Here is a 15422-nt window from a genome sequence, read left to right as displayed (position 1 = left end):
TTGCTGTCAGGGTAGCCCTTGATGTTGAAAGGAGATGCAAAGACTGTCTATGGATCTTTAGTAAACTCAATTCATGTGTCTTTTTTTCCCAATGGATCAGTAAAACTGAATTGTTATTCTTCTTTTGAAATGTCTGTGTTGGAGGGTTTCCACCTTTCTTCATAAACGTGCAGACGTGTCTGATGGTCAGGGTTATATAGTGCATCCATCTGTAGCTCCAGGTGTCTGAAGCTGGTCTCTGGGCACTGATAACATAAGGTGTGGTCTACAGAGGAGGGATTTTATTAGTTACATCTTTAGCTACTTGAGGAAGGAGAGCATATAATTGAAGACACTTTGATGCCTTAAAAACATGTGAAGTATGTTTTAGGCATCAAAGAGACTGAAATAGAGGAAAGCAGCATGAAACTTGAAGTTTTGAATAAACCAGGACTTCTAAATGAGTTTTTAAAAAAGCTTGAGAGAGATTAAAAGAGAAGGAAAGGAGAGAATGAAGAAACAACAAGGCCTACTGTAAGAAGTGCTAGTGTTTTCTGAACTGCATGATATGAAACTCACTGAAGAAGCTGAACAGAAAGAGAAAGAAGAAATGCACAAAATCATTGACTGTGCAAACATCTGTCTCTCCTGCAAGCTCTAGAAGTATTCAAAAAACGTGTGGATGTGGCGCTTCAGGACATGGTTTAGGGGACGTGGTGGCATTGGGTTAATGGTTGGACTTGATGATCTTGAAGGTCCTTTCCAACCTTAGTGATTCTGTGATTCTGTGTAATCCTTTTCTTCCAAGTTATGGTGAAGCCCCAGCTTGTGATTAAGTGGCATCATGGAAATACACGTCACAAGAAGCTGCTGCTCACAAGAGATGTGCTCTGACATATTATCTATTCATTGCCAGCTGACAGTGTGTTCTGCCCTTAGGACCTAATCCTTAGCCCATGACATTGATGGAAATGTTAGCATTGCCTTCATTTGACTCTGAGATGGGAAGACCTGGTTCTGGGTTGGCACCGAGGCAGGGTGAGTTACCCTGACCTGGCCGGAGACACCTCTGCCCAGCCTCCTGCCTCTGCCAACATGCTGTGGGCATCCCGTGAGCATGGAAGTTGTGTCCCTGTGGCTCTGTAGTACCTCTTAAAAAAATTATTGCTGCTCTTGCAAGCCAGGTCAGAAAAAGCAGTCCAGCACATCAGTGCAGGTCAGGGACAGGTTGGTCCAAGGGGGATGCTGACCCTGCCTTTGCACTTCATCCTACCTTGGGCCATTGCTTAAGTGGAAGAGTTGGTGTCTGGGAGATTTGGCACCTGCTCAGTGTAACTCCCAGCTAAGGTCAGCTGTCGGGGAATGGCAGGGATCAGAAAGTAAAGCTCTGCAGGTAGGAGCAAGTCTGCGGAGGGCAACTATAGACAGAGTAAAGGGTGTCACAGCAAATACGCATGCGTAGGCATTTCAAGTAATAAATTAAATTTCTTATTCCAGCTTAGAAGAGGAACCACCAGAAACACTTCTATTTTAAGGTCACAACGCTTGGATTTAAATATAAAAGCATTGTTGGTTTTGTAGGCCACTGTGTACTTTCATGCCAAAGCAGGGATCTTGTCAAAGATGTGGAAGCTTGTCTCAGTTCTTTCTGGTCCTGTTTTATTGCAGTAACTCTCCTACCACATCCTCGGGGGGAAGAGCCTCACTCTTGTCATCTGTGTGTTCCTCTGAAAATACAAAAAATACAACAGGGGAAAGCTTTCCACAGCTGTTCAGGCTGGAGATAGTTCTTCAAAGCACTGAGCAGCTACAGTTCAGTGCAGAAATTAATATCAAGTGTCAGCTTAACTCCGTCTTCATATAAAGAGTGGAATGAAGGACATTGACTTTTGACTACACCTGCATAGAAAGGGCTCCCAGAATGGTGGTGGCACACTCCCAACATCTGCTCCTTCCATTGAACTTAGCTGTAAATTGAAATTCCATTGCAATGTTTTTAGACTCAGTTGAAGTAAGGAGACTGTCAGAAATCCTCTTTAAACTCACCCTTATCCAAACAGGAAGCTGACCTCTAACCCCCGGACGTAACAGTACACCAGTGGAAATTTCATTATCCCCGTTTCAGCTGTACTAAGTGAAAATTAATTGTGTAATTATCTGGATGAGCGCATGTGTAAAATTTTACAATGTGCCAGTTAGATTAAGTAACGTGTTAGTGGCATGGTTTAGTGCAGAGTCAAGGCTGTCTTATAAAAACGGTATAAGAAGTCCGACAAGATTTGAAGGAAAAGAACATATGTCTGAACGAACGTTAACATCAGAAAGTAATGTAATACTTAATACCATAACCCGACTAAGATTTTAGCCTCCTCTGATGGAGGTTCATCTGGCATAAGAGAGATCTTTTGTCTGTCACTTTAAAACCATGTAATTTAATGGTCAAAACATTTTGAGCATTTTTTAAAAGTACCAGATAGATAACTGATTACAATATGAAAAAGATTTTTGTCTACTTTGTGCCTTATCTGCTTTATACCGCTTTCATTTGTACAGTGAAATGTTTCAATTTTTTTCACAGTTTAAGTAAAAAAACCAACAACCTAAAATATAGAAGTAAAACCAGATCAGATCATAACCCAGTCCTTGAGAAACGCAAGATGCTGAACTCACCTCCCACATAAGGAATTGAGGACAGATTTTACAGGGCTCGTGGAAATCCTAACATGGCTATTTAGAAGAAACGATTTCCATTTCAAAGGCGTAGACTTGTTTGGATAATGAGATTGCTGAGCAAAAGATGCTGCCTGGAAGAAGTCTAGTCCTTTGAGAAGTAATATTATCTTTAAACAGTTTGGGGAGTAATATATTAGGTTCTATCAAATTTACTGCCAAAGATTTTTGTATAGACTCCCTTTAGCAATACCAAATAAATACACTGGTACTATTTCTTAAAAACGGAAGAATGAAAATAACTTTTAATGTGATTTCAGTGAAATCAGTAGAACAGAATATGTGCAGGAAGGGTTGGTGTTACAGTGAGAAGTCTCACTGCAGCACTCTGCTATTAAATCCGGATGGAGACAGGAGATGATCCAGACATTTCTGTACACAAATGAGGGGTGCGCAGAGGAATCAAATCCGAAAGTGTTAGTGCCTGACATGGATTTTAGGTATGGTGGGATCATGCTATTATAAGGACAAAAGTTGGGATTTTCATTTCTTGTGCAACATAGTCACTGAAAAGCTTCTGAAAACACAGACAGAATTTTTAGTATTACAGTTCAGTTTTTATCTGTAACTAATCCACCAGACGCTGTAAGAAAAGAAACGATACAAAAGGTGTAAAAAAAAAAAAATCCAAGAAAAAACCCCCAGAACAACAGGGAAAAATGTGCATGGCTCACAGACGCGCCCTTCTATTCCCTTCCTATGACCTAAGATCTTGGTCTTGCATATCTTTGCAAAAGCCCAGATGTCGACTCAGTATATTACTGTATTAACAAAGATGGGTGTTTGAAATGAGAGGAAACCTAACGATGTAGAACCGGTACCGAGAGAGACAGGTCCGTGTCCCAGAGATTTCGGCCATCTCACCATGCTGTTGCAGCAGGGATGCGGGGAGGTCTCTGGCACATAGTAGGGAACAGAGCTCTTCTCTTCCAAGCTCGCTATTCATCATTTGTTCTGCTCTGGGCTGTGACACAAGGTAGGTGACCACACAGGAGCACAGTGTAGCTGCAAGAGAATGTTTAAGTCAACAAAAAGTGTGTTTTTGTAAAAGAAACCCGCCTGCAAGCCTTTTTGGCTGTATTAAGTTGAAAGCCTCTGTCTGAAGCCTGTAAGAGGGGCTGTTAGAAACACTGAGCTAACTCCAAGCCTGATGGGGCCAATGGCAAACTGATTTAACTTGGAAGTGAATTAAAGAGAGCCGTGACTACTTCTGCTAATCTCATCCCAAGTACTTCTGTGCATTTCTCAATAAAGTGGAACAGATGAAGATCAGGTTCCTGGTCCTCAGCGTGCAAGCACAACTGTCATCAAAGGGTGTCCAGGGCTGGGCTGACAGGATGGGAGGAAAGGGCTGAGGCCAACAGCCAGGGACTGCTGAAGCTCTTAGTCAAAAAAACCCACCACACATCACAACCCATCACCTCTCTCACGCATCTCCAACAGCAAAAAAGCAGCCTGCCTTGCTTTGCTGGGCTCTCGCACCCCAAGCAGGCAGCCAGAGAGTGCCCAGGCGCTTCTCCGTGCAGCCATCTGGGAGGCATTCACCTTCGAAAGTACAGGGGATTTGTCTACGAAGACTTCAATGAAGAATTGATATTTAGGAGAAGATCCAGGAGCTTTCTGACTTCAGCTTGACAAGTAAGAATACTGTTTATCAAGCTAAATACACCTTTTGCTCAGATTAAGCAATTATGGAACAAGTGCTGACTTATACCAGTGGTTGCTGGGATATGGGATATATATGGGATAGTACTCTTAAGACAATACAACCTTTGTCTTAATGCAGCTTAGCAGAAGAAAGAAAGGAGATCTTTTGCATGGTGGTGACCAGTAAGGCTTCTAAAAGTTATATCCCAGATCACCGAACTTCAAGCATTTTTTTTTTTTTTTAACCTTCAGTGTTACTTCTTTTCCCCCAAGCTGTCTCCAAAACACATGCCCTGCTTTAATGGTGTTTTTTCTGAACCTACAAAAAGAGTTCCTCCAAGACTCCTTCCTACGACTTCAGCAACACAATGTCACCTTAAAACGCCCTGAGGTGGCGAGTGGTGACGCAGCCTGCCTCTATTACCCTTCCGAGGGAGATGCTCATGCCGCTTCCTGCACCCGCTGCCCTTGCTCCTTGCAGCCATCGGTATCAGGGTGGAAAGGAGCATCCCTTGGGACTGGAGGAGCAGTAAGGGGAATGAGAAATAGCTCCCCGCTGCCTAGTACTCCTGCAGCAAGTGCCACAAATGTCCCTGCGATGCTGAGGCAAACCAGGCTGAAATCGGGTGTGCCTGGTTTGACTTAACAGAAGAATAATACTTTTGGAAGGATTTGCCCCTGAAGTTAATGTTGGGTTAAAATGTGGGGCCTAGATTTGCTTTGGTTTTGTTTTGGGGTTTTTTTCCCCAAAGGTATGTTTCCTCATCAAATGCTCATTGTATCACCCCTTTTTAGCTAACAGCTTGCTAAACATTTTCACCAACATCAAAACTTTCACATGACACTAGCAAACTAATGTTCTCATATAGATTATTTGGCAGTTTATTAATGATAGACATATTTTCTGCACATTATGGGTTATTGACTCCTTTGCTTTCCACAAAGTCAGGAAACATATACTGAATAAAACCAATGAAGTGTGAAAAGCATTATCTACACTCCACACAGAAAAATAAGCCTATAAAAAAGGCCAGGAGCAGGAAGCAGCAGAGGGCAAGATATTCCTCTGTGGAAAAAAAGTAAAATAATACTGTCACTAAGTTAAAAATAAACTACAGAATATCAGATCTTAGAAAACATAACATATTTTCCTGAAGAACAGAAATCTAAGACAGCAAAGGGAATTCTTTTCTTTACTGTCCCACTTTTATCCTAGAGATCTGAGGAAGTCAAATGAAAATTTCCTGGCATCCTGGGGCAATAAAATAATCTCAGTCTTCTTGTGAAACCACATTAGTGTGGAGATCGAACAGAAGTTCTTTGAGAACTGTAAGTGCTATGTAAGCATCATTTTTCCCAGGAAACTAAGGCTTTGTTTATTTACACTGAGCCATGCCACTAGTGTAATAAGAAATAAACTGGTAGGACAGACACAGACCTGAACACCTATCACGTAGGAACAAGCTAGCGCTCAGATCTGTGACGAAGTCACTTGTCCTTGTGAAAAATATCAGATCTGTGGAGGACAGTGACTCAGCCCATCACAGACTCTTCCCAACACCCAGCATCCATGTGCCGGTGAATCAGGAGTGACTTAAGCAAGTGCAGAGCACACTTTGCCAAATCAGGGCCTGTTGGCTTTCCACCAGTAACTTTTCTGTTGCTTAGAAAGAAGCTAAAGAAGGCCAAAATAAGAAAGTAGCCTGGTATAGACCTGACTCATCTCCATTGAGAATACAATTAACTTAAGATAATTGTTTGTTTAAGATCCTGGCTTTTTTCCCCTCCGTACATTAAAATGCAACAGTACTCAATCGATGCTAAAAATGCCGGGCACCGAACACCTTACACTCTCCCTGCTAGTTTTAAGATGAGACTCGGCTCAGAAGAAACAAAACCAGGGAGCAGGAGCAGTGAAATGCAGACACAGGTCACCTCAGCCAGGGAAACTGGACTCAGGTGTCCCATCCTGGGTGCCGGCTCTTTGTCTTTGCATCATTTTGTGCTGTGACATTGCTCAATCTCCTCCCCTGACATTTCGCAGAAAGCAGCTTCTCCCAAGCTCCCTAGGAGCTCCACCACATCACTGCTTGTAAAATTCACCGTGACAGGTGATTCACCATGGTATGTAGGGATTAGTTTTTGTGCAGGTTGTCCACGTAGGTCTCGATACAACCATGTCTTCAGGGCAGTAGACACTTCGCAGAAGAGAAAATCTTTCTTGCCCCTAAGATTGGGAAAATGGTCAGGTTTGTCTTCTCCCATCCTGAAAGGCAACTTCTGTGCAAGCACGGTTTACTGAGACTGCATGAAGATGGGGAGGCAGTTTTCAGGCTGCTGTGCTCAGGAGGAGATCAGACAGCAAGGAAACCGAGCACTGCAACATTGCTACTGAAATCTTGGAAGGAATTTAGGTTTCTGGATTTATCAGAAGGATGAATATTCATACATGAAAGTATCTGTAGGCAGGTGATGCTGCTGACCAGCAGAGCTAAAGTCCATCAAGGAAGGTGCGGTAGGTCTAATCCTGTACTGAGCTAGATGCAACCATAGTTTGAATGAGTGACCACCACCCAGGTGGATGGGCACAACCACACCAGAGCTGAGTATTGCACAGTGCAACACCAACAGAAAAGCAACAGCCCCTGTAGCTCCTCTTCTTTTCTGCCCTGAAACCACCAGGAAACGTAATCCTTCAAAGCAGAAGTAGTCCCTGTGTTGGTGGCAAGAGTGTGGAGGCTTCTTGAGTTTCAAGTCCTATTTTTTAAACTGAGTTGTGGCAAGTGCACTTGAAAATTTCTTATATTTTTCAAAATTGAGACAGTTATTCCTGATTCCTCACACAGCAGCCTTCACAGATGCCAGAGCGGCAGGCGCAACTTGAGCTCGCAGCTTCATCAGACATTACCAGCTAATGGACCTGAGGCTCTCCTCTGCTCCTCTGTGCCTTTTAAATACATTACAATTAATAACTCTAAATTTTCACATGGGAAAATAAAGCCACTAAAATGGCCCTGTAATCAATATACTTGCTGCCACTGAAACGTAAGGAAATGTGTGTAAATACATTTTAAAGAAAACCTTGTTTTTGTGTCATTCAGGCATGTTCTAATTTGTCATGGAAACTTATATCCAGGGACTTATAAGTAGAGAATGAATAAACACTGTATAACAACCCTCATTCATCTCAGCAATATATGTAACATTAATAGCATGCAAACAGTGTGCAATGCTAACTGAAGGCACTGCACAAAGGAGTCCTGAATGTAAAGCTACCGTCAGCCTTAAGCGCTTTGTATCTCACAACTGCTCCAGCCATCGCGTCTCCCAAATTTTAAATTTTTCGTATGCGTTTGGTTTTTTTATATAGCTTCTCCCACAGTAATAATAACTGAGGACACTGACCAGTTTGGAAGGCAGCAGGTGGTATATGAGAAGACTTGAAAAGAAATCTGACTGCATTTGTACGATCCTAAGAGAAACAGTGTCAAGGAATCCTTAAGAGACACTCTGCTCACAGGAAAGCAGAATTTAATAAAACAGAGGGAAGCTGGGCGCCTCTCTCTGGTGCAATAGCATGCTCCAGACAGGTCACTATGCTCTTTTGACATCTTCAACGTTTATTCCCATAAGTGGATGGCACAAAATGTTTCTACAGTTTGACTAGTGATGAAAGGCTGCACAGCTGTAATACTCAGGCATGTTTTGTGAAGGTCCCCTGCCCCTGCTGATTCCTTCCCTTCTCTGCTATTTCTTCACATGGCCATTCAAACTACCAACTATCTTCTCCCAGGGAAAGCTGGTAGCTGTCACGCCAAGTTCAGCAGCACAACCTGCTTGGCCATTTTCTGCTCAGTTTCTGAAAAAATCTAACCTTTAGCTGCTTCAGCTGTTCCTTATGTACCTAACACTTATGCATCGGTCAGGTTGACCCTGACTGGTCGGGATTTCCTACGGAGACCCTTCCTCCCTGCACTCACCCACCTTTCCTCTGGTGACATCTCTCTTCTCCACCAGCCCAAGCAGAGGACATCTGGTTCACTGAACATACCATCCTTTTGACCGTCTCAGAAATAATCCTGTGTCTTCCCTTGGCTGACCTCGGATCTGATGGAGGCAAGTAAGCTGGTTTTCCTAATTCTTGAATATAGACCTTTTAATTTTATAATGTGTTTCTTAAACCCTCTGTTGCTTAGAATTGATGGTGAGTGATGGCCTATTCACTTGTACTATAAAAATTTTTGTCATTTACTACAGATTTCAAGACTGGCATAGTAAATTATTAAAGTTAATTGCAAGACTGATTGTTCTGCTATGTTTTGGAGAAACTTCAACAGCTAATTAAAAATGTCTGTATTTACTTGCTGAATGATACAAGTCTTCAATTCCTATGGTTGTCTTCATCTCAGTGAGTGACTAGTTTGCAAATGTTATTACCATCATTTTGCTCCTGGGACCTGAGGTACCAAAGCATCAGACCCAGCAAAGGACTTGCAGAGCCCAGCTCTGGGACAAGACCTCACAGAGCAAAGATGGGGAAAAGGGTTTCATAAATGTGAAGAGCTGGAGACACTCACAACACACTGAGGGCCCCAAAAGAGGCTGTGTCTGAAATCTTCTCTATATCCTGGATGAACATGCCTAAGATTTAAGGTTTGAAATTTCTGACTGGGCTTAGGAACATAGGTCACTCCTGTGATGCTCTTTCTGACACATCCTCCAAATAGAATTGATCATGCTTCACATGCCCTCGTGGTCAGGGCACTCTCCCAGGAAGGAAAGACTGCGGCTCAGGTCCTTCCTTTGCCAGAAAAGGCTCAAACTCAATTCTTTCACTTTTCAGAAACTATGCAGCTACAGTGGCTCAAGAGGAGCTCATTAATCTGCAGCCCTCAGCACAGGGCTCGCTGCCCGGAGGTCAAGCGCAGCTTGCCCAATGCATTTTGCTCTAGAGGGATGAGTTTTAGCGCTGGTTTAAACACTCTACTAAATTGGGTTAACAAAGAAAAGAGACCAACAGCCACCTCATCGCTCTGTAAGAACGATATATCTGAGGTGTCAGGACCGTGTGGCTGTAGAGCCAAAATACATTTCTACTGCAAGGAGAAGGAAGATCCAAAGTAATTATGAAACATAATATACCAATAATATTTGGGTAAGTTCAATCTAAAATACTGCTCTGTCCTTATGTTAGGCTGATTGGAGACTGTGATTCCAGCCATGAAGAGAGGACACGTTTCAGTGAACATTTGGCCAAAATCAGAAACCTCCCTGAGAATAAGGGTGCAGGCCAAGAGTCAGGAGGAAGTTGCGGGCTGGCTAAAGCCCTATCATACTAATAACGCAAAGCATGTTTTTCTTTAGTTTCAGTTTAACTTTGGAGTTACAGCAGTTTACTCTTCTGCGGTACAATATTTTTCCTCCTAGTCTCACAGTCAGATTAATTCCTGAACTGCAGTGCAATGAAACTTTTGATTTAAGAGATTTGCTGAGGAAATCTAGATTGAAACTCAAGGCTTAGCCAGTACATAAATCAAAGGTGGGATCACTTCAAAGATTCCTTCATCTACTTGGCACAGACTTCGTTCATTTAAAACCCCCTTTCTCATAATTGTACCCTTATTAATATTTGAACATTTATAAAATGAGGAATGAGGTCTTACAGAGTTTGCTATAATCCCTTTCCCTGAAAATAAAAGTCTACAGAGAAACAGTGAATGCAGAAGAGGACAGGTCATCTCCTGGCTATGGATGGCTACTGATTTTATGGGGTCCTGTCTTAGAATTAAGGCTCTGCAGTAAACTTGCTTCCTGGCTCTGCCATAGATTTCCTGTGTGAGAGCAATTCAGTTAATCTCTTAGGGCAAAAGTCATCCCATTGCACTTCAGGAACTTAGCTGAAGTGCTGAGATTAGGAGCCCATTTACCCTATGTTGTCTTTTTCACTTGAGCAAATGTAGCAAACCCTACCTGTTTTGGTTGTCTGTAGAAGAATCTTTTAACTGACTAACGTTAAAGAAGTACCCTTAATTTTTAAGATTTATAAGTATGAGGTTTCAGTGTTTACATTCCCCATTTCTAAAACAGGAATGTTCTAGTTTCTTTCTTCCCACTCTCTGCCTCTCTTTTCAATTTAGGCTTTAATCCTTCACCGAAACCTATCAGTACTGGGTTTTATGAATTATCAGTATCCCCTTCACATAACTCTCACCATATCTACACATACTAAACTGCAAGCTTCTTGGAGCAGGACTTTCCAAATGCTGTAAGGAAGGGGAATGTAAAAGAAGAGGGTCAGATATAACAAGTATCTTGTGGTTATGCCTGAACCCTTGCACATATTTAATTGGAGGAACTTGAGAGTGTCAAAGCCCACAGACCTTAAATAACATTCATAACATTCCTTAGCCTGTCAGGAGCGTTTCCATCCCTGTAGCTGGTCACTAACATTTTTGTGGCCAGCAGCAGGTCTGCGCTGGTCCTTGACTTCACATGGCTTTGGTAGCTTGGCTTAGCATCCTCAGTAAGGCACGCCAGGCAGCTGTGGCACCTGGCCTAGGGGAAAGAAGGCAAGAAGGACAAGGAACAGCAGAAGACAATGCTCAAAAGGGAACAGGTAAAACAAGGGAAAAGGTGTGACTTGACAATTAACCAGAGCAAACATTTGCAGTGAATTTCATGTAGAGATCCAAGTTGTGTAATAGGCTTATGTGAAGAACCAGAATTAAAGTTCAGGCAGATTGAGGGCAGATTTTATAGACTTAAATAAACCTTGATACTAACTTACAGTCACAAAAACAATTTTCTGTGATTTGACCAACCCTTTTATCCGCACCGGTAGAATAGCGCAGGATCAACAGATAGAAACTCCCAGATAGCAAGCTGGGATTTGCTGATTGGGGGGTGGTCCTCACTTAAGCAAGAATTCTGCTTACAGAGTCCAGATAATTTCAGCTCAATATTAATTACAACAGATATTTGGCAAACTCAAGGGAAATTTATATAGAATGACCAGAAAGGCCTAAAGAATCCCAAGCCTTACTTCCAAGGGTATTTAAAAAAAAAAAAAAAAAAAAAGAAGGAAAAAACCCCACATAAAATTATGACATTCCATATGTAAACAATATGTGCAGAAAAGAGTCCTTAAATAAATGGGGTTTGATAAACATTTGACCGAATGAAGTGCTATACACTGTATGAAAGTTGTATAAATATGTTGAGATGAAAGTCCTTTGAAATGCAATGAATCATTTAAAAAAAGGATTTGATATACAGAAGCAATGCATACTCACATCATTAATTTTTCATACCTAACACTAAAAAAGCACACACATTGCAAATACAGTGAGGTCTATCTAAGGGCTTGGTTATATAAAGTTTTGACGTAGTCCCTCTATCTGTTCCTCGTTGCGTTCAACATTACAGGGCTGTAGCTGTTTACTGTGCTATTGTTAAGTCACGGTTTGGGTGACTGCTGTGATTTGCTGTCTCCTAAAGATTTCATCCTCCTCATCCTCACTAGCTCACGAGACGTCACTCACCCAACTGCAAGCGTCTCACCAGAGGGTAATAGGTAAACCCTGTAGATCCTGTTACAGACTTGCCGTAGCTGATTCCTGCAAACTGGAAGATGAGAACAGCCTTAGCCCCTTCACAGATGACGGATGCAGATTAGCAGATCTAAACAATTAGTTAGGGTGAGGGAATGAGCCCTTAGACAATTAGAGCAGTTAAGCATCCTGCTGACAGCTGTGGTGACAGCAGACAGTAAAACTACACTTGATGAAATGAGAAAACTCTCTGCCTTTTTGATTTACAGGCAAGTTTACTTATAGGCTTTAAGGTGTTTAACTACAGTGGTCACAAACCAGGCACTAATATCCTTCTATCTGCAGCGAGCGACGGGGGACTGGCGGGCACAAGCTGACAGAGCTCAGTTGTGGAGGTGTTTGTCAGCCGCGGTCGTCTGAAAGGAGGAGGCAAATTTGTCAGGCAAAAGGAGGCAAAGGGAACGCTTGAGCTGTTACCAGCGCGAGGAAAAGAGAGATTTAATGCTGTAAAGGTATGTGAGGATCAGAGATGTTTTGTGCTCCCTCCCACTCCTATTTTTACATTAAGACCTGCCACTTGCAAGCTTTTGTTTCAGGTCACACGGCAGCTGTTTGGTGAATGTGGTTTCTGTATCCCTTAAGAACAAATGATCCCTTGTTTTTAACCCTTTGATTTGGGGAGTTTGTATATCCAGGTGTGCACTATTCCCTTTCCAGTCCCATTGTGCTACCATTACCCAGGAGAGAGATTTCAAATACTTGTGGTCAGCTCCATGGAATTTGCTTTAAATGCCAACAAAAATTAATTTGTACAAATTCTAGTGGGTTTTGTGTATGGGTTGTGTCTTAGAGTTGTTTTCTGGAGCCAGGGGAGGGAGGAGATGTTTTAAATGACCGTGCCAAGCTGAGAGGCAGATGTGAGTTTTCTTTGATCCAGGAGAGGATGCATCGCCGAATGCTTCAGAGTCTTCAGACAACACTTGTCCAGGAGATCAAGGAGAAAAATGTACGTTGCTATACAGTTTTTCTCACTTAGATGTTAGAATTACCAGATACTAAAAACTAAATTTAAAGGTTCTGCATTGCTTCACAGCGTGTCTGGAAAAGGAACTATAAAACAAGTAATTGTTATCAATTGATAAGGTGTGAAAACAGCACAAAACATAAGAATCAACCTGAGTTCTAATACCAGGCGGGCAGGGTAATAGATATCATATCTTTTAATGCAATTAAAAATCTAAATATTGTCCTAATGGGTTAGGACAGTATAGTATCATTCATTTCAGCAAAGTGAGAGGCACTCACAGGTAGATACCCAGTGACAATAGGACTCATCATTACAGATATCCAATCTTCCCCTGTTTTCATGTTTGTTGTAGATGTGAACCTCAGCTGCCCTTTGACAACGTTAACCGAGACACACAAAGCAGAGCTCACTTTTGTGCATGCCAGGCCTGATCGATGGTTTCAAAGCAAGACTTTAATTGTGTTTCACTTTGGGTTCATTTACCTGTGACACTACAAAAGAAAGTGCAGTGGGTGCAGATCTATGCTAGATGAAAAACAGAGCTTCACCTGAATCAACTCCACTTCGATGGATCAAAGTCTGCTTCCATTGACATCTATAGGATGTCCTGGAAAGTTCTTCAGGAGGAGATCTTGGTCTATTTGATTAATTGTCAGTAAATTGATATTTTTTTACACACCTCAGGCTTTAATTTCAGCAGAACTTTCCCCACTAGCATGAGTAGCAACAGCCATCGCTGGGTTAAACTCCTAATTTAGTGAGGGATTTCATTGTGTAAGATTCTTAGCATTCAGTTCAGAAATAGACCATATTTATCTTTTTATTTTTAAAGGTTTTGTCTTAGGCAAGCCACATGGATAATTGATATGTTCGAATGGGGAAAACCATGTTTACACAATGTAGGCATGTTTTGATTTTTGCCTGAAAGATGTAAATAAGTTTCATTATATGGTTCTATACCAAAAAACTGTGGGCATAGGTGTAGGTGTAGGAAGAACTCTTTTCACTTTTATGTGGAAACTACTGAGAATGGTTAAGAACTATAAGTTAGAGACAAATATTGTTATGAAATGCAGAAGGTAATAAGTAATTGGGTTAACTATTCACTCACATGATGTTAGAGATACTTTACTAATGAGCAAATGTTGAAGCAGAGTATAGCACTCATCCGAACAAACTAGGTCTGAAAATGCTTCCGTTCAGAGTCTCCAGTCTGACATGCCAACTTCTGAAACTTTGTGATCTCTCTCCAGCTAAAACAGTGCAGTGCTGAGATTGCTCTTCTTCCTATTTCTGTGTCTGATAAGTGTAAAGTCAGCATTTTAGCACTTATTCGTGGCACTTTCCAGAGGTCATCTTTTTCCATGTTCTTGGTAGACAGGTAAGCTCTTCCACTTGGTAGGACAGTCTCTCATGGTATGGAAAGGACTACCGCCTGCATGGAATTCTCCACAGGCAAATCAAGAAAGGAGCCAGATCACCTCTTTTGCCCAGTTGACTAATAATCAGATAGGGAGAAAACTCACCTCCTTTTCATCTCAAAAGTGAAGATTAATTCCAGATTTGGATTTCAGATGAGGGCTTTCATTTAGTCCAGGAAACAAAATAAAGGAAAAAACAGATGTTCCCACGTAAAATCAGCATTTTAATTACAGTATAAAGCTAAGTATGTGCACCCCATGACTACCCAGGGGCATCACAATAATAATTATCCATTAATGGTTTTCATTTGTAGAAGTTCGGAATACTTTATAAAAATAAATACTTTACCGAGTATCTCAGAGGACAGAACTGAGGAGTCTTGCCTTCCTCATCATTAAGAAAGGCAGGGATAAAACATAGGTCTCCTGATCCATATAACATCCTGTCCTCTACTGCATATGGAAGTTCTGACAGCTCCCAGAGGTGAACAACTGTCCCAGCTATCCTGTCCCAGGTAGCAGATGACCATATGTATGACACACAGGGATCTTAAAACAGCCAAGGCTTTGCATTTCAAACAAGAACTTTGCTAATGTGCAGGCTGTCAGCAAGGGGTGTCGCATGCAAAGCAAGCTGACATCTAATCTACTTTTTGGGTTGGGTTTTGAGGGGTTTGGTTTTGTTGTTTAAAAAAAAAGATACGACCCAGAACAAACAGGTTTCATGGTGCCTGCAGCCACACGTGCCCAGGCAGGACAGATTAAGGAGGAACTGGTGAGGACCTGGCATGGTGCCCTCAGGGGAATTCTGATCAGGCGGCGATCTGGAGAGTGAGGCAGAAAGCGGATCGTTGCAGGACAGCTTAAGTCCAACCCTGCTCAAGTTTTTTTGATGTTGTTGTTCACCCTGCCAGGAAAGTCATTCAGTTCTGCGCCTTGATGCCAGCTGGCAGAAAGGTTTTTGGACAACGCAGCGACAGACGCAGCGCAAGGAGCTGGACAGTACCTGAAAGACAACTCTTCTGCAGGGTGCTGGGCGTCCGGGCACAGGGGCTAGCAGGAGATTTG

Source organism: Phaethon aethereus (genome assembly GCF_964289735.1).
Source record: "Phaethon aethereus genome assembly, chromosome: 3".
Taxonomy (NCBI): domain Eukaryota; kingdom Metazoa; phylum Chordata; class Aves; order Phaethontiformes; family Phaethontidae; genus Phaethon; species Phaethon aethereus.
This window is presented reverse-complemented; position numbering follows the sequence as displayed.